The 24,308-nt window shown below is 38.5% G+C and overlaps 1 long non-coding RNA gene across 1 annotated transcript; it reads right to left on the bottom strand.

Annotated features, from left to right (window-relative positions):
- Nucleotides 1-1,888: 1,888 nt before the first annotated feature.
- Nucleotides 1,889-24,173, bottom strand: LOC133249312 (uncharacterized). Its single transcript, XR_009736902.1, has 2 exons — nucleotides 24,085-24,173; nucleotides 1,889-11,147 (listed from the first exon to the last, which is right to left on the bottom strand). It is a non-coding gene; the product is annotated as an uncharacterized LOC133249312 (long non-coding RNA).
- Nucleotides 24,174-24,308: the final 135 nt, after the last annotated feature.

Here is a 24,308-nt window from a genome sequence, read left to right as displayed (position 1 = left end):
TGTGGGACTACTGAAGAGGGAAACTGAAGAACTGAAGAAAGGAAAAAAAAAGGCCTCCTTAAGGGCGTAACGTAGAAGATCATGAATTTGTTAGCGAAGTTTTCCATGTTGTTGTATAATTGTTTTTAAAGTATAAAATCAACAGTTCTTCTCAAAAATAAATGTTTGTTCCCATCTCAAGAAACTCAAATGACAGAATAAAACTTTTTATGCCAAATTGAGAAAGAGGGTGTGTAGAAAGGAGAGGCAGTTTACATTTAATCAAAATTCACTTAGTGGATATTTACTGAACATCTACCAAGCATCAAGCTCTGAGCTTGGCTTGTAAAATTTACATTGTTTTCATATTTTATTTTTCTCCCCAGTAGTCCTTAAGTCTGTAAAACAAAGAATGTGCCTGGGTTGACATCTGAAGCCTTGTCCATTCAGATCATCACTTTCCTTCCATCTTCACTCCCCATTTCCACTCAGGATACCTCAGATGGTTCTGTGGGTATCCCTAGTGTTCATTAAACACGGTCTGAAAAACCAAAGATCTAATGAATATTAATACTGAAGCCTCACTGTAACAGTCACATGTAAAACAAATAATGCAGGAGATGTGGGTTCGATCCCCAGATCGGGAAGATCCCCTGGATAAGGAAATGTCAACCCATTCCAGTATTCTTGCCTGGGAAGTCCCATGAACAGAGGGGCCTGGCAGGTTACACAGTCCATGGATCACAAAAGAGTCAGACACGACTTACCGACTAAACAACAAAAACAATATGAAGTTTAATTAGAGATAAATGTGAAGACAGGCACTCAGATGAAGAGAATCTGGCCTAACAGCATGTGATAAAGACAACAGTGATATGCCTAGGGCTGCCCAAAGGACCTATACATTTTTACCATGAAAGATGCAACTAAGTTATGCACAACAAAGCAGTTTCCTTTTTTGCTCATGTCTCCTGGTCATATGAGAGTAGACTGTGTTTTTTAATAGCTTTATTGAAATATAATTGACAATAAACTAAGCTGCATATAAAGTATGCAGTTTGATGAGTTGACATATGTATACACCTGTGAAATTATCACCAAAATCAAAATGACACTACAAGTGTCCTTGTACTCCTGTGTGAACTCTCTCCCCCTCGTTCTTCTATCCCTCATACACAGGAAACCACTGGTCTGTTTTCTGATTAGTACTTTCTAGAATTTTATTTAAATAGAGTCATAAGAGTATGCCCTATTCTCTTCTCTGGCTTTTTACACTTGGCATAATTGTTTTGAGATTTATCTATGTTGTGTCTCTTAATAGTTCATTTTTTTTTAAGTTGCTGAGTAGTATTCCATTTTATGGATATGCCACAATTATTTTATCCATTCACCTGTGGACATTTGGGTTGTTTCCAGTTTTTGTCTGTTACAAATACAACTGCTATGAACATTCTTGTATGATTGTTCATATGGACATGTGCTTTCATTTGTCTTGAGTAAATAGCTAGAAGTGGAATCGCTGGATCATATGGTAGGCATGTGTTTAACTCGTTAAGAATCTGCTACACTTTCTCAGGTGACTATGCCTTTTTACATTCCTTCCTGCTGTGTATGAGGATTCCAATTCCTCCTGCCTTCTTATGATTTGTCTTCAATCTTAGTCATTCTAATAGGTATGTAGTAGTATCTCATTGTCCTTTTAATTTGCATTTCTCTGGTGACTGACGATGTTCAGCATCCTTTCATGTGCTGCTCTGCCATTCATATACCTTCTTTGAAGAAATGTCTATGTCCATTTTTTTGCCCACTGCTTGTTGGGTTCCTTTAGTCAGTATTTATTTACAGGCAACACAGATTAAACATTTACAGCAGCCAAGATTTTAAGAAGTAACCAAGTCACACAACAAGGTAGCATATACGTCGAAGAATATGTAGACTTTATTTTTATCAAGGACTTTACTTTGTGTGACAGTGGAATTTCAGGGTTCACTATATAAATCTGAGTATTAAATCTGGTTTAGCTTTAGCTAGCAGAACCACTTCAACTCATACTGGTCAGTCCTTGTCACTTCACAGCTAAGAGCATCGACAGCAGTGTGCTAGGGCTGGCTCACGCTGCCTCAGGAGTGCTGATTCAGAAGGGTTAAACCTATGGCTGACTCATGCTGATGTTTGGTAGACACCAACACAATACTGTAAAGCAATTATCCTTCAGTTTAAAAATAAATGAAATAAAAAAAAAAAGTTTAAGAATTCTGCAGAATTTAAACACAGCCATTATCAGAAATTATATAAACTGATCAGATCAGATCAGATCAGTCGCTCAGTCATGTCCGACTCTTTGCGACCCCATGAATCGCAGCACGCCAGGCCTCCCTGTCCATCACCAACTCCCAGAGTTCACTCAGACTCACGTCCATCGAGTCAGTGATGCCATCCAGTCATCTCATCCTCTGTTGTCCCCTTCTCCTCTTGCCCCCAACCCCTCCCAGCATCAGAGTCTTTTCCAATGAGTCAATATAGTAAAATCCAATATTACTGAATAATAAATACTCAAAACTCATTTTTAGTTTACTATTTCATTATTATCCATGTTTTTATGATTATGTCTGTTGTGTGCACATGAGGGAAATCTTATAATCTGATAGTCCACCCCTCTTTCCAACTCTGTGTTCAATGATGTCCTGTGTTAGCTTGAAGTGAGAGTCACAGTGGGAGTATTTAACCCCACTGGAATTAGCAAACATCACAATCAGAACTTTTTTTTTAACCCTGGAGAGGCTAGTTGTTAAACTTACAGCATACTGGTAAAGACCCTTCAAACTACACTAACTTACTGTCCATGATGGATAATGAAGCTTCAGTTACATGGAGAATTCACCTTTGTGAAACAATTCCTCAAGAACAGATCAATATTTTTGTTACAGAACAAAGCTTACAACACCTATTTTCCTTGCTGCTCAGTTTTTTTCTTACTTCCAAGTTTTCCTAAGGTTGAGAATGCCAAAGTTTGAGTAATGGGTAAGGAAGGGTGCTAATGTATTATTTTCGTGATCTGAAATAAAAAAATACATAAAATATTTTTTGTAGAAGAATTACTACAAAGGATGTTAAACACAGAAAATTATAATGGGCAAAAAATAGGAAAGGTAAACAGCTCTATATTACCAAATTTCTATTCACGTAGGAATAGAGGAAACTAGACTACAATGAGAAGGAGCAAACCATGATACGAGAGGAAGTCCAAACTTAACCAAGATTCTGGATGCCATCAGAAATTTAAAGTTACAGATTTGGTGACACAGTACAGCAGTCTAGAGATGCCAAACTGGGCAGGAGAGGCAAATTCTTAAAGCACAAAAGATAGTAAGTGACTGATACAGTTGAGTGTTCATTACAATTTATTTTTTTTAAGTTCTAGAGGGAAAAATTGATTGACATACACACATTATACTATGTATAAAATAGGGCTTCCCAGGTGGTGCCAGAGGTAAAGAACACGCCTGCCAATGCAGGAGACAGATGCAGGTTCAGTCCCTGGGTTAGGAAGATGCCTTGGAGGAGGGTGTGGCAACCCGTTCCACTATTCCTGCCTGGAGAATGCCATGGACAGAGGAGCCTGGCGGGCCACAGTCCATAGGGTTGCACAGAGTTACATGTGAGTGAAACAACTTAGCACGCATGCATACAACATGGGTGTATAAAACAGATAACTGATAGGGACCTACTGTATGGCCCAGGGAACTCAGTGCTGTGTAATGGCCTCTATACGGGAAAAGAATCTAAAAAACAGTGAATATATGTATGTGTACAACTGACTCACTTTGCTGTACAACTCAAACTGACACAACATTATAAATCAACTGTACCTCAACTTAAAAGTATTAAGAGAAACGAAGGATTTCAGGAGGAATAGAAACCATCTTAAATTTCAGGATCCAAATGAAAAGCATATACATTTAAAATATAAAAGAAACATATACATATGACTTTCTATAAGACATTTTTATGTCTCACATGGAATTCAAATACAGGTTAAAGAAACTGTTTGCCTGGATTATGGTAAGGTACTAGCATGACAACTTTGTAGAGTGAGGTACATAAAGAGTTACAGTTTGGTATTCAACTGAGAGGACCAAACAATCTTTAAACCAGTCAATGCCCTATATAATCACTTTACCAATGAATTGGACAAAAGAAATCAAACTTTATCAAATTAGTTGGTAGGTACAAACTTTTTTTGAAGTTAAAAATGAAGAGGAATACAAATTCCCAAGGAAATAATTTCTTTCTCTAAGAACTTAAAAATTTATGAAGGAGACTGAATGAAATGACCTCACATGAAAAATACCTAATAATACATGAAACTAGTAAATGTAACTAACAACTACCTGCTGAACATTTCCACAATTAAAATTAAGTAAATCACTATTTTTTCACAAACCCTTTTCCTGATTTCCAAAATCAGCTCCTCTTCTAACTGACATATTTAGATGAATGTATTTTCTAGTCTTCAAGATTCAATATTGGAGTTAATTTTTTTTTTCTTTTATCTTTCTTTTATCAGTCTCTGTGTTGGGCCTTCAAATGCATACATTTTAATATACATTTTAAAATATGTTCATCATTGTATTTGTATAACCACTCTGTGAGTAACGCAGAAGTTATAAACAGTTCATCATCCTGTTGAAGGGCCTACAAGGTGACTGGCATGTAAACAGGAAGCAGAGTAAGAAGTTAAATTACTTGCCTAAGTTGACAGGACCAGTAATTACAAGTCCTGTGATCCTAATGTCACCATTCTTTTCATTACACTATGGTGCCTCTCATCAACTCATATTTGGTCCATTACTCTAGATTTCTAGTGATTTTCTCTGCCTTTACTCTTACCTCTATCTTGCGTATCAGTATCAGATTAAACACAGCTTTTACTGAAAGATATCTCAATAAAGAAGCTGCCAATGGTTTCCTATTATGCAGACAGTAAAGATCAGAATCTTATCTCTGTTTCATATGTGAAATCTCTAATCATACCGGGCTTCTCTTGTTCCTTTGAACATAACTTTTAACTTTCCTGAGACTGCCTTTGCTTTTAGCAGTGTTTCCCTTCTCTGAGTTACATATCCCTGAGTAACAATTATTGCAGGGACCTGAACATTTATTATATATATATGCATTATTTATATATAGTTTATAGACCATGTATATGTATAACTACTGCCTTGTGTGTTTTGATGGAGAGTGGGCAGGAAGCAGCGGTAAAATTTTTGACATTAAAAAAAAAGTCTTCGCAACAGAAATGTCCATCAGTGCATGAATGGTTAAAGAAGATGTGAGATATATATATATATACACACACACACATACACACTGGAATACTATTTCATTAAAAAGAATGAAATCTTACCATTTGCAAACAACACAGTGGGACTTGGAGGGTATTACGCTCAGTAAAATAGGTCAGGGACAAATACTGTATGATCTCATATATATGTTGAATATAAAAAATAAACTAGTGAATATAACAAAAAAGAAACAGACTCACAGGTACAAAGAACAAACTAGTGGTTACCAAAGGGGACAGGGACTGGGGAAGGGGCAAAACAGGAGTAGAGGATCAAGAGATACAAACAACTAGGCATAAAATAAATCAGCTCCAAGGATGTATTGTACAGCACAGGGAATATGGTTATTTTATTTATAACTATAAACTGACTATAACCTTTAAAAATTGTGAATCATTGTGTTGTATATCTGAAACTAGTACAATATTGTGCATCAGCTATACCGTAATTAAAAAAAATGAGACCGCTGCGGTTCCACTTCTGGTAATGAAGGACTATGTGGTTTTGATCACGTTTCTGCTGAGAACAACTAGGAAAGCTGAGACAAAACAAAGAAATATATCTGTCTGAAGGCATTGGAAAGCTCTCAAAACTGTGAGGATTTCACGGCTAAGACCTAGTAGAGGCAGACAGGTTGGAGAGGCGCTTACAGCCTCTCTGATGGAGGCCTCTGTCTCTTCCAGAAGCAACTAAGAACAAAGCCTTTTGCAAGCTCACAGACCTAGATGAGGGTAGAAGAGGAGAAAAACTAGAGTTGGGCTCACCAAGAGACAAGCACCTCAGTCTTTCTGTTGAGATTCTCACGTGCTGCACCCTACAAGTCAGAGTGAACCAAAAATAGATTGGAACTGAATCATCTCCATTCTCAACTGGATTGCAGTGATCTGAGGATGCTAATGGCCCTTGCTACCTAAAGAAGTAAAAAAATCCTCTCTAAAAGAAACTCATGCTATCCCAAGCCTCAAAATATCTCTACAATTGTTTATATACAATATCCAGCACACATAAAACAATAATCAGGTATATGAGATGACATGACAAGACAGAGAAGCAACCATAGAAACAGGACTCACGGGGATTATGAAATGAAGACTTTAAAACAGTGTAATTAGGGAGTTCCCTGGTGGTCCACTGGATAGGACTCAGGGCTTTTACTGAGGTGGCCCAGGTTCAATCCCTGGCTGGGGAGAACTAAGACCCCACAAGATATGTGGCACAGCCCTCCCCCAAATTCCCCAAAATACTATGATTAATCTGTTCAGGAACTTAAAATATGAGTAAGTATGTGGAGAATGGAAACACAACCAAATGGAATTCTATTATTGAAAGATACAACAAAAACCCAGTGAATGGATTTAATAGCCAATTATACAGAGTTGAAGACAAAATTAGGGAACTGGAAGAAAATTCAGAAGAATCTGCAGACAGATTAACAAAAAGACTAAAAGATGAAAAACGGAAAAAATTTAAAAGGTAGGAGATACAGAGTAAAAAAAAAAAAAGTCCCACATAGGTATATAATTAGAACCCAGAAGGAGAAGCATGAGGGACTGTAACAAAGCAATACTGAAAGAGCTGTCTCAAATAAACAAAAAGCATCATGCTTTAGATTCAAGAAGCATTATAAACCTTTAAGGAAAAGGCAAAGAAAATAACACCTAAGCACTTCATGTTAAAAGTGAACTATGTTAACTATGCTAAAAGTGAAAGATGCTAACTGCTGATATTCAAAGAGGGGGAAATGTTGAGCATCCGTAGATAAGAAAATTATGCTATCAAATGAATGACAATAAGACAGCTCCTTTGGAACCAAATGATGCTATCTTTAGAGTACTAAAAGAAAACAGAATTCATATTCAGATGATATAACTTTCAAAAGTTAAGACACTATAAAGCTATTTTCAAACAAACAGAAACTGAAAATTGGGCTTCTCTGGTGGCTCAGCTGGTAAAGAATCTACATTGCAGGAGACCTGGGTTCAATCCCTGGGTTGGGAAGATCGCCTGGAGAAGGGAACAGCTACCCACTCCAGTATTCTGGCCTGGAGAATTCCATGTATGGGGTCGCAAAGAATCGGACACAACTGCCAGACTTTCACTTTCACTTTTTTCACCTCTGCCTTGGAGGAAAGAGTAACCTTTGCGTAGAGAGAAATGTTCTCAGATGGAAGTTCTTAGATTTTGAAAGGGATGAAGAACAGTAAAGAAAATATATGGGTAAATGTCAACAAATAATTACTTTTACAAAACAATGCTGACTTATTGTGGTATTTAAAACATACAGATTTTAACATTAACAACACATAAATTGAGAAGAGGGGATAAAGTGGTCAAGGGTATTCACGTTGTCCAGGAAGTGGATAAAGTACTAAAGTATACTAGACTTTTATTTTTTTATTATTATTTTTAATTTATTTGGCTGCGATGGGTCTTAGTTGCGGCATGTGAACTCTATATCAGCATGCAAACTCCTAGTTTTGCAAGTGGGATCTAGTTCCCTGACCAGGGATCAAACCTGGGTCCCCAGCATTGATCCTATACCAGGATCAGCATTGATAAGTGCTGTTATCATTGATCCTGCACAGCACTGAAGTCTGTACCACTGGACTACCAGAGAAGTGCCTATACTAGACTTTTAGATGTCAAGGATGCACAGTCTAATTTCTAGAGCAATTAAACTATAGTAAAAAGACATGCAGGCCTCCTTGGCGGCTCAGCGGTAAAGAATCTGTCTGCCAGTGCAGGAGACGCAGGTTTGACCCCTGGGTCAGGAAGATCCCCTGGAAGGAAATGGCAACCCACTCCAGTATTCTTGCTTGGGAAATCCCATGGACAGAAGAGCCTGGTGGATTGTAGTCCGTGGGGCTACAAAAGAGTCAGACATGACTTAGCGACTAAACAACAACAAAAATACATAACTATAAGGAAAAGGGGAATAAATAAATCTGACGCATCACAAAGGATGAAGAAAGCAGAGAAAAAAGAGTGAAGAGCACGGGAGACAAAGAGTAGGATAGCAGCTTTAAAGCCTCATATATCAGTACTAACATTAAATTGACTATCCCAATTAAAAGATAAGACTGTTGCCTTGGATTTATAAAGATACACCTTTAAGCTGTTTTCAAGAGGTAAATATTAGAATACAGAAAAGTTTAAAGTGAAGAGATATGCAAAAACTAAAAGAAAGACTGGCTATGCTAATATCCAAGACACAATACAGGAGATATAAAGCTCACGTGTCAAGAGCCCTAACAGGAAACAAGTAACACAATCAGGATTGTTTGTTTTAAACAGAGGGACTAATTACAAATGTGTGTATAGGGTATAAGAGAATTACAAGGATAGTTCTGTAATCCAGGGCTAACAACAGGGGAACTGTACCTCTCTTAAGCTCCAAGAGACAGAAGAAATTAACCAAAGTCTTGAGGGAGAGAGAACTGTCAAGAGTTCAAGGTGAGAGAGGCAAAGCTCTTTGGTCACGGTACACATCAGTTCAGAGCAACCTCTAATGGAGGGAGCCAGGGGGAATATAAGCACTTATCTCAACTCTTTTCCACCATACACTCCTTCTATCAGCTACGGGTGATAGCTGATCATGGGGTGGTATCAATTCAGTCACACTCTCATCTGAAGCCAAAAACATCCACCCCAGACTTCTTCATATATGGTAAGGGAGAAAAGAAATAAGTAACAAAACATAATTTATAGTTTCATAAAACAGTGTTTTAGCTGGTCATGAAGACTAGGTTTGTGAGCATAGCTGCTTTCTATCACCACCCATCTAGGTTTCTCTCACTCCTTGCTTGCACCTAAGCTTAATGGAATTCTTTATCAGGTAAAAGTGAAGTTGCTCAGTTGTGTCCGACTCTTTGCGACCCCATGGACTGTAGCCCACCAGGCTCCTCCATCCATGGAATTTTCCAGGCAAGAGTACTGGAGTGGGTTGCCATTTCCTTCTCCAGGGGATCTTCCCGACCCAGGGATCAAATCCGGGTCTCCCGCATTGCAGGCAGACGCTTTACCGTCTGAGCCAGGTAGGGTGATCCAAACATTCATTCTTAGAAGATGAAACCAAGTGGAGGTCCTTTTTGGGTTACCCTAGTGTTTTCACTGACTGTTGGCCAAGAGAATACTGGTGAACATCAGACATTCCATATAAAGTCCTACTCACTCCACTAAGCAACAGCAATCGAAGCTCCCCCTTTTAAAAGGACTCTTTCCCTTCTGTCAGTAGTGTTTCCCCTGCACCCCACCCCCACCCCCTCGTTGGTTAATGATAGGAAAAAGTCCTGCCAGCAAGCCATGTCCACTTCTAATTCACTGAAACCATGTTTCCTAGCAATCATTCCTCCCTTGAGTACTAAAACCTCCAAAGCCACTAAGACTGATGCTTCACGGACCAAAAAATTCCTCTAGTGGTTTACTAGGCATAATAAGAGAATGCAGCACAAATGCGTATGTGTGTACACCAAAAGACATACACAACAATGTTCATAGAAGCTCTCCTAATAGCCAAAGACTAGAAACATCTCTAATCTATCAGGAATAGAATGGATAAATAAATGTGATATAAAGTAGAATACTGAATAGCAATGAAAATGAATGAATGAATGTTACCTGCTCCAGGTAACAACATGGATAAATCTTACAATGTTAGATAAAAGAAGCCAAAAACTAAAGATACATTATGCATTCAATTTATATAAAGGTTAACCACTATCAAACCTAATCTTTGGTGTTAGAATTCAGGATGGTGATTACCCTTGGGAAGGATGAAGAGTAATGACTAAGAATGGACATAGTTATTGATGTGGGTGGTGACTATAGTTACCTTCATTTTGTGATGTCATGCTAAACAACTATATTTGTGGTTTTCTATACATATGTTATGGTTCCATTAAAAAGCTTATTTAAAAAAAATACAACTGTCATCTTGCATATAATGTATAATTTCTCTGGATGCTTTTGTTTTTCTGTATTTTATCAGTTTGACTATAACATGCATAGGTGTGACTTTCATTGTAACTTTTCTGCTTGCGATTTACTGAGCTTTGTGGATTTATAGTTCTATGCTTTTCACCAAATTTGGAAAACATGCCACCTGATTTTTTTTTTTTTTTTTTTTTTTTACAAAATTAATCATACTGAAAAATAGAGGGACTACTCTCATCCCCACTCTATGCACCTTCTGGGGAAGGTAGCACCATATATTGATTATGGATTCTAAGCATATACTTCATTGTTTAGGCCAGCATCCCTAATTTGCAGGTTATTGTATCATAACTGGCCAGTTCTCTGATTTGTTCTGAGTTCTCGTCTAGCCTGTCAACTCATAAGCCAGTGACAAGTATATACCCTTACCTCAGGCCATGTCTCCTAAAGTTATTCCCTATGGAAAGATTCCCTTTACTGTTATGTGTTGGGGCCACTGATGAGTGGTGGTTTTACTGACCATTCACATCCAGCTGTGGCCAGCTTACTGCAGATTCTTTCAAGAATGAATAGGACCCACACTTTTTTCCTCTTCCATTAATTGGACAGAAGGAACTCCTCCTGAAGCCAATTTATATGGGTTGGGGGAGAAATGCTGAAGGAGCAGGGTCAGAGACTACAGGAGTCTGAGTCACCTGCTCATTTAGTTTAGCTGTAGCCAGTTCCCAGTCTAACAGGGAGTGGACTGCTTCTGTGCTCATCCAGCTGTATGGTTTGGTGAATCAGATAACATCAGTTCACGACAGGTGGTTTGATTATTCACGCAGTCACTTGATGTCCCATGGTCAGGTGTTCCATCCTACCAGGTAGCAGGAGCAAATCTGGAGCAGCCTTTCAAAGAAACAAAAGAAAATGTTGTTGGCTGAGGAAGATATGTCCTTATTTCCAAACCGAAGGGTCTGTGTTGTAATTCCCCTATGGGAACTTACTGAAGTCTTCATTTAATATTTCTTACCACGTGAACTTCCAGTACCAATGGACCTGCCTAATCACAAGGCCACCCCCATCAAAACTTGCAATCTTACGGTTACCCAGAAAACAGGTTAGAGCAGGTCACCCAAATGTGCTTTATTTTGTTGCCTACAGAACCCCCAGAAGTCTGCTACACCTTTTTTCCTTTCTCTTTGTTGTAGTGGTAGGAAACACAACTACCCATCACTTATTTGAACAGATACTCAAACATGTCTCCGGCCACTGCAACCCTAGAAACTTGGTGCAGTCCTGGGTTTATTGCTGCATCTTCTGGCAGGCATATGTCTTATCAAATCATGCAGAATGCTTGCTACTCCGTTCTCACTAGGTTCATTTAACATAATTTCATTGATATAATAGACTAGTATGATATTCTGTGGCATAGTGATATGATCAAGGTCCCTTTACACCACAGAAACAACAGGAATGTTGACATAGCCCTGAGACAAGACAGTTAGGGTTTACCGTTGTCACTGTCATTTAAGTGCAATATGCTTTTGATTTTCTTTACTGATTAGAAAGGAGGTGGGAGTGGGGGCAGGGCACATTTCCAGATCAATACCTATGTATCATGTCAAAGTCTATATTAATTTCTTCCAATGAAGATACCACAGCTAGAACAACTGCAGTTGCCCCCCACCTCCACCCACACCTGATTAAGCTCTGCAATAATCCATTGTCATCTTTCACTACCCATCTGGTTTTTACACTGTCATCTCCATGATCCATCTGGTGATCACACACGGAATTTAAATGGGAATATGCTATCAGTTGTCATGCCAGCACAGGGGCACTAACTTCTGTACTGCTTTTCTTTTACTGTCTTGAGAGGGAGTGGTATCGATCAGTTCTGAACTTCTATCTAGTCCTACCTACCATAACAACACTCATTCCATTGGTCAGGAAATGAAAATGAAGATTGCTTCAGTTATTAAAATGTATTCATTCTTACCACACATCTGGGGTTGGAGAAGTAACCAGTATGGGTCTCTCTGGGCTGTTAGCCAGACTCAGGCCTGGACTCCATCTGTCACTCGACTTTCTTGGGGGCCCCTATTCTAACCAATAAATAGCCAATGGAGAAGGATTAGGACAATGATTGCCTAACTTGCTCACTGGAATTACTGGGGGAGCTTAAAAAATACAAAGAAAGGCCTGTCTTACCCCCAGAAATGATGAGTTAACTGGCCTGGGGTGTATCCTTGGCTTTAGAATTCTAAGGTGTTCTTATGTCCAGACAAGTTTGGAGACCACTGGGTCTAGAGAAGATCAATGATTATACTGCTGTGGCTGCATTGCAGGGTTCTTCCTTGAAGGAGCCAAATCTCTCCCCATCAAGAAGTACCAAGTCTGTGACTTGGATGAGATGCTTCAAATTTAATTCCTCGGGTTCTCACTGGTCAAAACAGCAAGATCTTTAATTCTTCTGTAGTTTATCACTTGCCAGAGCAAGCTGTGTACTCCTCTGATGGGGATGCTATGTCGGGATTTGCCTGGAGGAACTGGGAGGTGGCGAGGGTAAATTCTGAGGACAGTAGGAATCAACTTAACGAGAGAGAGCTGCCCCAAAGCTTCATTCTTGTCTGCCCAACTGTCCCCATTCAATGTCTCAGGGTCCCACTCCTTTCTCATCAATCCTAACCTTAGTGTAAGAAAACTGGAAGAACTGAGCATTTAATTGGTACTACAAATCTACTTTATCTGCCCACTGTCCATAGTATCGCACAGTCGGTCATAACTGAAGCAACTTAGCACACACGCATGCACACACAGCCCCAAAGTAGAAACAACTCAAATAGCTACAACAGAATGGACAGAGCAGCTTGTCCACAAGCGGAATATAACAATGAACATGAACAAACTACTTCTACAAGCAACTTAGATAAACCTTACAAATATAATGGTTGAAATACACATATAATTTCATTCATGTATGATTCAAAACAGATCTATGGTTATAAGTTAGTATGAGTGGTTACATCTGGGGAAGAGGTTGGGCAGTATAATTATTGGGATGTCACATAAAAGGTTTCTATGTAACTTGTAATATTCTATTTCTTGGGTGGTGGATAGAGGGATATTTTTACCTCTGATAGATACTGCATTTATTTCTGCAGTATGCTGTATTTCAGTTTTTTAAAAGGCTAGTGCTAATAAGACTGGGAACTACCAGTTATGCCTACTTGCCCCTCGCCATCAATTCAGACACTTCTTTCAAGGCCTGGTTCAGATTCCACAACTAACTTGAAGTCCAACCACTTCAGCTAGAAATGACTTATCTTTCTGCTTGGTTTTCATTACATCTCATGGGAGATACTGTAATATAGGAGAAATGGTACAGGCCAAGGGGCTTGGGCTTTAATCTGTAAAGCAATAATAAGGGAGTGATGTGGTCCTGTTTGTCATATCTGCACACCATGAATTTGCTTAACTAATTATACTTATTTATATTTCTTTGACTATGTGGACAAAAATTTACATATACATGTAAGTATAAAAATGTCATATGTTTGATTGTTACAATATTTGTTCCCAGTGTATCATGCCTCTTTTGTTTGTGCCTCTTTGCAATGTGCCTTTGCCACTTTAACTATCAAAAGGTACTTTATTTCCCCACTTCTTGAGTCTAGGCTAGCCTTCCTTGTGACTTATTTTGACCGCCGAATGCAGTAGCTGTGACTTAGTGCAACTTCTGTGGATGAGGCCTAGAGAGGCTCTACAGCTTCCTTTGTCACCTTCTAGAACACTGCCCTGGGCCTCTATGTTGTAAGTCTGGAATGAAAGACCATGTGAAGAGAGCCACGTGAATGAGCCCTGAAGAAACAACAGAAAAACTTTCTAGTCAAAACAAAGAATGGTGAGAAATAATAAATCATTATTGACTTTAGCCATTAAGTTTGTGATTGACTCATAGCGCAGGAAGATAATCTAGTCTGCTGTGGCAGAGACTGATCTTGTCTCTCAATGTCCCTTCTTCTTTTCTTCCTTTAGTATTACAACTCCCAAGTTTTGACTTAGGACTTTGCCACACAGGCAAGGACTGTATTTCCCAGCATCCCTTGGAAGTCTGGCCATGCGACTACAATTTGGCCAAAAGAGGAAATGATGGCTGCAACTTCTGTGACATGCCCTTAAAAAGAAGAGGCATACTGTTTTTCCATTTCCCATTCTCAGATATATCTTGGCAGGAGGTGAAACAACCATCTTAGGCCATGAAATAGAAGCCACATATTGAGTATAGCAGATTAACAAGCTAGAATGAGGGTGGATCCCTAACACCTAATGCTGCTGTATCAATTGTGAACTGATTATCTCTGAAATGTTACAAGAGAAAAAAAATAAACTTTCATCTTATTATGTTGGCCTTTAAGCAACCAAACCTATATCCCAAGTAATATGTATTTTCCATTATTTCCCCCATATAGTTATATACAAATACACATGTATATATGTATATCTACAAATACAAATATTTTGAGTGTAAACATACACACACACAAATATGTAAACATTTATGTGTGCTGCTGCTGCTGACTTATAGACTGGGATCACATTATACACACTTTTCTTCATCTTGCTTTTTCTCATTTAGTAGTAGTATCTTGTGGAAATCACAATTCAACTAATACTGCTTTAATTTATTCCTTTTGTTGGATACAAAAACTGTAATTCACTCAACCATTTTCTTAATAATGAGCTTTCACTTTGCTACTTGTTTTTAGATACTATGGATGATGCTACAGTGAATATTCTTATAGTTAGATCCTTACATATTTTAAGGGCTTCCCTTGTAGCTCAGCTGGTAAAGAATCCACCTGCAATGCAGGAGACCCTGGTTTGATTCTTGGGTCGGGAAGATCTGCTGCAGAAGGGATAGGCTACCCACTTCAGTATTCTGGTGGCTCAGCTGGCAAAGAATCCACCCACAATTCGGGAGACTTGGGTTCGATCCCTGGCTTGAGAAGATCCCCTAGAGAAGGGAATGGCTACCCACTCCAGTATTCTGGCCTAGAGAATTCCATGGACTATATATCCATGCAGTCACAAAGAGTAGGACACAACTGAGTGACTTTCACTTACATATTTTATACCTATTGGACAGATTCCCAAGAAAGAAATAGCTAGGACAAAAGATATTTCCAGTTTAAAACATTTAACACAGGTTGCCAGACCGTTTTGCAAACAGGTTGAAAAAGTTCACATTTATACCAGCGTGCATGCATGCTAAGTCACTTCAGTCATGTCCTTCTCTTTGCGACCCTATGGACTGTGGCCCGCCAGGCTCCTCTGTCCATGGGGATTCTCCAGGCAAGAATACTGGAGTTGGTTGTCGTGCCCTCCTCCAGGGGATCTTCCCAATACAGGGATCAAACTCGCATCCTTATGTCCCCCGCATTGGCAGGAGGGTTCTTTACCACTAGCGCCACCTGGGAAGCCCATTTATACCAGCACCGTATAACAAAACTTTTCACTTGGATCCAACTGGCAACAGGTGCTATTGGTCATTTAACGTTTGCCCAGTCTGAAAAGATTCTCACTTAATTTCATAATAGAAGAAATGCCCAGTAAAACTACAGCAAGATTAAACACTTTCACTTATCAGTCCCACAACCAAAAGTTCAATAACATACTGTAATGAAAATGCTGTGGGTGCAGTTACTTGTTTATATAACACAGGGAAATCTGGCAGTATCTAGCAAAATCACACATATATACAAACCCTCTGATGGAACAATCTTATTTCTGTGAAATGTTGAACATGTGAGGCAAAAGTGTACACAGTATTATCCATTACCACGTTGTTTTCAAAGGCAAAAGACTGAAATCAAAGCAAACATCCATCGTAAAGGCTTGGTAAAATAAATTCTGGCATTCCTGTAGTGGAATTTATTCATAGTGGAATACTATGCAGCTGTTAAAAGGATGAGGACTCTCATTATGAGCTACTTAAATAACTGAGTTATCAAATATAGCACATTATTATAACCTTTTTTTTTTAATAAAAAGGAGAATAAACTCATATAAAAAAAGCTATGAGAACTACATGAGAAACTAATAAAGTGGTTGTGAGACAGGTAGTATTGGCACAGGAAATGGGTGTATGACAGATAAGTGGGGGGAAGCTTCAACTCAAAACATAAATACCTATCTATCTAGATACACACACATACACACACATTACCATTTGAATGAATTACTCCTCAAAAAGAAAAAGAAAAATAGTTCTAGTATTTCCCCAGATTCCTTTATGTGATTTCTGTCTAGTCGATTTACCTATCTGATCCTCTTTCTTCAACTGTAAAACAGGGATAAGATCTGCTTCACAATGATCTGGTGAGCACTACAGTAGGTCTGTGCTTAGCCAAGAGCCCGTCACACAACAGGCACTTAATAAAGACTAGTTAATGAATGGCTTGCCAATCTGTTACATAGGCCTGAATTTGGCATCTTATTACTTTTACTTGCGTTATCGTGATTTCTTCTGATTTTGAGTGACTTTTCATATTTGGATTTATTCTTTGCTGAATTCATATTCTTTGCCCAGCCATTTTCTACAGAATTGCTTGTTCCCTTGATGTGAATTTTAAAGAGCTCTTTTAATATTAAAGATGTTAAACCTCATATTTTTTTTAGTCTATGTCTATTAATTTTAACTATGTTTATATCTTTTGCATACAAGTTGTCTTTTATACTGACAAATGTCTATCTTTCTAAAGAAGAACGTGTGTTCTGCTGCTGCTGTGTAAAATACTCTATAGCTGTCAATTAGATCCAATTGACTGATGGTACTACACAGTTCAACTAATGAATATATCCTCACTGATTTTCTGCCTGCTAGATCTATTATTTATTAAAAGAGGGGTGATGAATTCTCAAGGTATAATAGTGCATTTGTCTGTTTCCCCTTGCCGTTCTATCAGGTTTTGCCTTAGCTGCTTTAATGCTCTGTTGTCAGACATACACACATTAAAGGCCGGTATATCTTTTGGAAGCACTGACCTCTTTATGTAATGCCCTTTCCTATCGCTGATAATTTTCCTTGTTTTGAAGTCTGTTTTGTCTGAATACAGCAACTACAGTTTTCTTTTGATTAGTATTAGCATAGTAGATCTTTCTCCATTCTTTTACTTTAACCTGTCTGTGTCTTTATATTTCAAGTGGATTTCTTGGGACTTCCTTGACAGTTCAGTGGTTAAGACTTCAAGCTTCCAGTGCAGGGAGCATGCCACAACTAGAGAAATGCCTTCGTACCACAACTAGGGAAGCCCAAGCGCGTGCCACAGCTAAGACACGATGCTGCCAAATAAGTAAGATTACAGTAAGCATGGAGTTTCTAAGGCAAAAAGGTGGCTTCTAAAAAAAACTTCAAAGATCTATATAGAATCAAACTCTTTATTATATCTGCATACATAGATTTTGTATGTTTTTAAACAAAGTAATGTACTTTATTTAAGCCACTGTTATTTTGATCTCTATGTGTGTGTGTATTGTAGCTGTGTCCGACTCTTTGCGAGCCCATGGACTGTAGCCAGCCAGGCTCCTCTGTCCATGGAATTCTCCAGGCAAGAATACTGGAGTGGTTTGCCATTTCCTTCTCCAGTATTTACTTTTAAATTATAATCTTTTCCTAGTCAATGACTGAAAAAGTGGCATCTCAATACACACTCATAGATTCTATTACAGGATAAAAAGCCTTTTTTCCAAGTTCACTCTACCATGTCTCTAGGAATTTTCTATTAGGTGCTTGTGTATATTGTTTGTTTTAAGCACCACAAGTATTTCAGAAAATGATTTTTAAAGTTTTACCAGTTGTTATTAATTTTAAAATACCAGTTTTGTTTCTCTAGTTTTGCTTTTATTTCCAGTTTGCTGCATTTCCTCTTCCTCTTAACGCTGTGGGTAAGGGAGGGCAGTTAAAACGTGGTTCCTCAAAAGAAAGGGGAAGTATAAAAATGCCAAACACCAAAATCAAAATCCTCTTTTAAAAAAAGTTTTGTTTATCTCTTAAAATTTTTTTAACACATAAACTGACAGGTTTAAATTATTTTTTAAAAAAGATTTGGTTAGTTGTTCATGTAATAATCATCCATTTGAGCCCAGGAGGGTAAGTCTCCTCTCAATCTATTCAAGCATATTAAGTATCCCATTAATTTCATCTTACTGTTCCAGTCTGTCAATCTGCAATTCCTTTTACTTTTCTTTTACTTTGGGCTTATTCCCTTGATCACATGTCCTACTTCTTCTTGGTTTGTCATGTAAGTGGCACACATCCTTCATTAGTTTCTTTAGAAAGGATGTGTGAACTGCATATCTGAGACCTTTTAGGATTGAAAATAATTTATTTTAGCATGGCCTGTACAGAACTCTAAATTATAAGTAATTTTCCTTCAGAATTTTGGAGCATTGCTCCATTACCCTTTTGCTTCCAGAATTGTTACTGAGAAGTCTAACACATTCATCTCTGTACGAATCATATGAAATCTGTTTTTTCTCTCTATAAACTTGAACAATCTACTCTTTGTCTCTCTACTTGTTATCTTTACAGAGAAGAGAAAGGCGGGAGATACACAGGAAAAAAGCTCCAGAAATCAGCGTGGGGTCCCCTTCAGCATTTTATACTTAGAGCAATCTTAATTACCCACCCCCACCACAAGAGCCACATGTGATTAGCACCGGCACACTGTACTATCACACACATTGTGCAACCCTAGAGCAACCACTGTAAAAAACAAAACAAGATGCAGCTGCAAGAGAAAAAGATGTGTTGATGGTGATGTAAAAATAATAATTATGATGAAAATAAATGCTAACAGTATCGTGCACGTCTATGTGCCGGGTACTGTTTCAATTGCCTCATACATATTAACTCACTGAATTAGTATATAGCATACAACCTTAAGAGGTAAGTATTATCTTCATTTTATAGGTTACATAATCTACCCTGGCACAGCCAGAATTCTAGTCCAAACAGTCTAGCTCCAGAATCTTGGGATCTTAACTATTATGCTATACTACTTTCCAGTAGTAGATGCTAGTCAGTTTTTGCTGTTTACTATACTATTTTAAAATATCTTTTCTTGACAAAATAAAAAGTTGGCAAACCCATGTTTATTTCCATAATTTAAAAATTTATTGGCTGGTGAAATGTGAAAACCTGGAAATCACCGATTTATAGGACCAGTAGAGAGAAAGACAATGAACATTTGAGGCAAGATAACCGATGGAACAAGATCTTAGAGGATCAGTTCTAGAGCATAGGGAGCTGGTAGACCTGAAGGACTGGGAAGATGCTAAGTGCAGGAGGAATTATAGCTACATTCAGAGATGATGGTGAGGAAAAAATCTCCAGTAACTAAAAATCAAGGTCATCTGAGCACAAAATAAGACTGGTAGCATCAACTTAGAAGGCTTAATAAGTAATTAATAAAGAACGGTGAAGATTTGGAGCAACTTTTGTGAGGAATGGGAAAAAAAATAAATAAAGCCAGGAATGAACTGACAGCTAGAAAAATAGAAATGGTTTCAACACTAAATATATTGAAGAAGTCAAAGAATAAGGTTAGAGGGAGTAACAGAGTGGACAATGTATAAACAAATATAGCAAGTTGTGGTTAGAAGATAGGATTTCTGAATTTAAGATCTCACAGCCAGAATAATGCTCATTCATTGATGATGATACTGGTGATAATAACCATTTATTAAGCACACACACTAAAAAAAATTAATTCAGTCATAACAACCATTACTATCAGCATATTACAGAAGAGAAACTGAGGCCCTAGTGAAATTTTCAGTAAAATTAAAGTTTTTCATAAAACTTAATAAAATGATTCTGAAATTCATATACAGTAGGAAAGAATCTGGCATTTCCAAGGAAATACGTGAATATTAACCATTGTTAATATCTTGCTGGGTATTAACACTTATAATAAGGCTGCAGCAATTATGGTAGTGTGGTAATATAGTAGAGGTCATACACATTGCCCAATGGTAAAGAAAAAACAATCCATGGATGTGTGGAAACCTGATTTGAAATCAATGACATTACAAACTTAAGAAAAGTCACACTATTTAATAGTTGCTGCTAGAAAAATTAGTTGTTTATATATGAAATAAATAAATTAGATCTCTACCTTATGCACAAAAATAGTAGTTTGAGTTAAAAAAGAATAAAATACGAAGAATAAAAGTTTACAATTTTTAACAAAAAGATGAATATCTTTGTGATTCGGAGATAGGAAATGACTTCTTTTCTTTAGGAGAGGATTTCTTAAATCAGACACCCAAAGCAAAAAATATACAGGAAAAGATGAACAAATCTGATTAATTCAAACTAAATTTCAGTGTAAAAAAAAACACCATAACAAACGCCAGAGAAAAGGCATGGACTGGAGGATGACATGCAACTAATACAACCTACAATGTATTATTATCCAGAAAACATATATCAATGAAAAAGATGAGCAAAGCAATAGAAAAAATGGACAAAGATGCCCAAAGATGCCCAGGAGGCATTTGGGATTAGTACTAGAGAATCTGGGCTGGAAATAGAGATTTGGGCTGTATCAACTTACTTATCATATATGAATTCACAGAACTAGATGAGTTTCCAGGACAGCATGTAAGGCAAATAGAAATTTGGGCCTAGCTAGGACATAAAGCAAGCAAAGGATTACCAATCCTCACTCTTCCCCTATCCAGCCTGGGGCTGTACAGCATGAGGGATCCCAGTTCCCCAACCGGAGATGGAACCCATGCCCCCTGCAGTGGAAGCACAGAGTCTCAGCCACTGGACCATCAGGGAAGTCTGCTCACTCAAATTCTTAATACTAATAACTGCTTTAACCTTATCGACATACTATTTTCTCTGGCTTTTTCTGATCATAACTAAGTCTTTTACAGATGCTGCTGCTGCTAAGTCGCTTCAGTCATGTCCAACTCCGTGTGATCCCATAGACGGCCTCCTACCAGGCTCCTCTGTCCCTGGGATTCTCCAGTCAAGAACACTAGAGTGGGTTGCCATATCCTTCTCCAATGCATGAAAGTGAAAAGTAAAAATGAAGTCGCTCAGTCGTGTCTGACTCTTAGCGATCCCATGGACTGCAGCCTACCAGGCTCCTCCATCCATGGGATTTTCCAGGCAAAAAGATGAGATCTAAATATAAGAAATAAACACTTATAATAAAACCAGATTTGGGGATGTCCCTGGTGGTCCAGTGGTTAAGACTCCAAGTTTCTTTAGGGTGTGTGGGTCTCATCTCTGGTTGGGGATCCCTCACACCATGTGACATGGCCAAATTAATTAATTTTTAAAACCCCACATTTTGTTGGGTATTACATCAGAAGATGATACTGGGGAAGATTAAGAGCAGGAGGAGAACGGGGCGACAGAGGATGAGATGGTTGGATGGCATCACGGACTCAATGGAGATGAGTTTGAGCAAACTCCAGGAGATAGTGAAGGACAGGAAAGCCTGGTGTGTTGCAATCCATGGGGTTACAGAGTTGGAGGTGACTTAGAAACTTAACAACAACATCAGAAGGTGGTCAGATAAACCTGCCACTCCTGTTTGTAACAATTACCTTCAGCTCCTCTACTTTATGTTCTGCCAAGAAGGTGGGGTGGTGGAAATGAAATGCAAATTAAAAAATAAAGTCAAACAGGACTTAAAATTTAAAGCAAAGGGAATGTAAGAAAATGTTCCCTAAAATGCACAATAAGGGTTTTTTTTTTAATTGGTGGGGTTAGGAACTATCTCCTTTTATACGTTATATATATACATATATATAATTATTTAATGCATCAGAAATAGCTAATATATGTCTGCTGCTGCTGCTGCTGCTGCTAAGTCGCTTCAGTCGTGTCCACCTCTGTGCGACCCCACAGATGGCAGCCCACCAGGCTCCTCCGTCCCTGGGATTCTCCAGGCAAAAACACTGGAGTGGGCTGCCATTTCCTTCTCCAATGCATGAAGGTGAAAAGTGAAAGTGAAGTCACTCAGTCGTGTCCGACTTTTCGAGACCCCATGGACTGCAGCCTACCAGGCTCCTCCGTCCATGGGATTTTTCAGGCAAGAGTATTGGAGTGGGATGCCATCGCCTTCTCCGAATATATGTCTACACATCTTGAAATTTTAAGACAAAAAAAGAAAAATGCTTCATCCATATAGACTTCTATTCACTGCATTTCTTATACTTGGAAATAGTAAAACAGCTATCCACTGCTCAAAGCAGTCAGTCACAAAAGAACTACATAGAGGATAATTTAACTACACAGAGGATAATTTCTTTTATATGATGTAAGAACATGTAGAGGAAGAACAGTGGTGGTGGTGGTAAGGGGATGTGATTAGTAGGGACATAGAGAGACTCTATGGTGTGTTTGGTGTATTCTGTGTATGTGGATCTGGCTGTTGGTTACATTGAATTGGTCATTTGGCACTTGAGCATTTCATTACATACCTTTTAACTGAGGTATGTATCTCTTAATCCTTTAAAGAAAAACTTCTTAGAGGCCTTAGGGATCTCACTCAACACAGCTTGCTTTGCTCCTGTCAGGACAACAAAGCCTCTAAATAAGAAACGAATATTTAGTGGCCTCTCTAAGCTTTCTTCCCCTAATGGCCCCACTCCCTCAAACCACCCTGCCTCAACCACCTCCCAACAGAACAGTCTTAAGGACAAGGCCGTTGAGATCATCATTTTCAGGATAAACAAGCTCCAGGGTCCTTCTTTCACTAAATCAAAAGTAAGCTCCCAGGAGTAAACTGAAAGTAATCTGAATGTAAACACCAACCTTTCAATCATCACGTAGTCTATCATCTTCTATACTACCCTAGCTCATGAACATGAATCTGTTCTAAACATCTTGGAAGAAATTTCCATTATAATTTTACTTTGACAATTTTGACCAAGGTAAAATGACAGAAAACCGATTTATCTAGATTTCAATTAATTATCTTACTGATGATTATTTTTTTAGTGAAGGACGATAACAAATATTAAATTTAAACAGTCCAGAGAATGAAAAGTTGCTTAAAAAAATTCCTTTTCACTTTAAGATGAAATACCAAGAGAAAAAATTTTTTAAACTTACATGTTAACAATTGGTTGTTACATTTTAAATCATACAAGGTGAAATACTGGCCCTTCTGCAGTTCATTGTTCTATGTTATTGGTCAAGCAGGGTTCAGAAAGGAAATGAGGCTGGGTTATTAAGATACAAATACACAGCATGCAATCAGCAAGTGCATTACTTCGGATACTTTACTTTAAAAACATGAAACAGTCATGTCAAGGAAGGTGCTTCAAGGGACTGAAGCTATCTCCTTTCTGTTTTTTCGGTGTTAATAAACCTAAATAAAAATTAAAGCTCTCCAAGGATACTTTAGTTTGTAGCAGAAGCCCTACAACATGAAATAAAGGAAACCCTAAATCTTCATATTCTTTTACCACGTTCCCAGTTTTAGTTAACCGAAAAAAAAAATTGATCTACAGTAGGAAAGAAGAATTATCTACTGAAAACAGATATCTAAGTAAGGACTCTAACGGGTCTGGTCTGAGTCAAGGCCTCGGAGCAAGATGGCACTAAATAGCCAAAGAGCAAGGCTGTGAGCAGTGCCTAGTTTAGGTATCTTCTTTCTTTAAAAAAAAAAAAAATTTGTAGAGGGGAGACAGCGAAATTAGGCACTGCGGGGGTTCGAGGGAAAGGCTGCTCTAAGGAGAATTTTCAATTCTGGGGTCGTGGCTGGGACAAGAGGGCCCGAGGTAAAAAGCGACGCCAGGAGAAACTCACTTTTGAAAGGCACCTTCCGGTTACACAGTGCTCTCACGTGCTTTACTTCCTTGGACACAGTATCCTTTCTTGGGCCTCCGGACGTGAAAGGCCCACCGTGAAGGCCCTCTTCCCCTCAAGACTCAGAAGCGGGCCTCGCTGCCCGACCGCCGCCCGCGCCCCTTCGGCCTCCGCGGGGCGCGCACGTCACCCGCCCGCTGCCAATCGGCGCCCGGCAGCTCACC

Source organism: Bos javanicus, chromosome 6 (genome assembly GCF_032452875.1).
Source record: "Bos javanicus breed banteng chromosome 6, ARS-OSU_banteng_1.0, whole genome shotgun sequence".
Lineage (NCBI taxonomy): Eukaryota > Metazoa > Chordata > Mammalia > Artiodactyla > Bovidae > Bos > Bos javanicus.
This window is presented reverse-complemented; position numbering and strand designations above follow the sequence as displayed.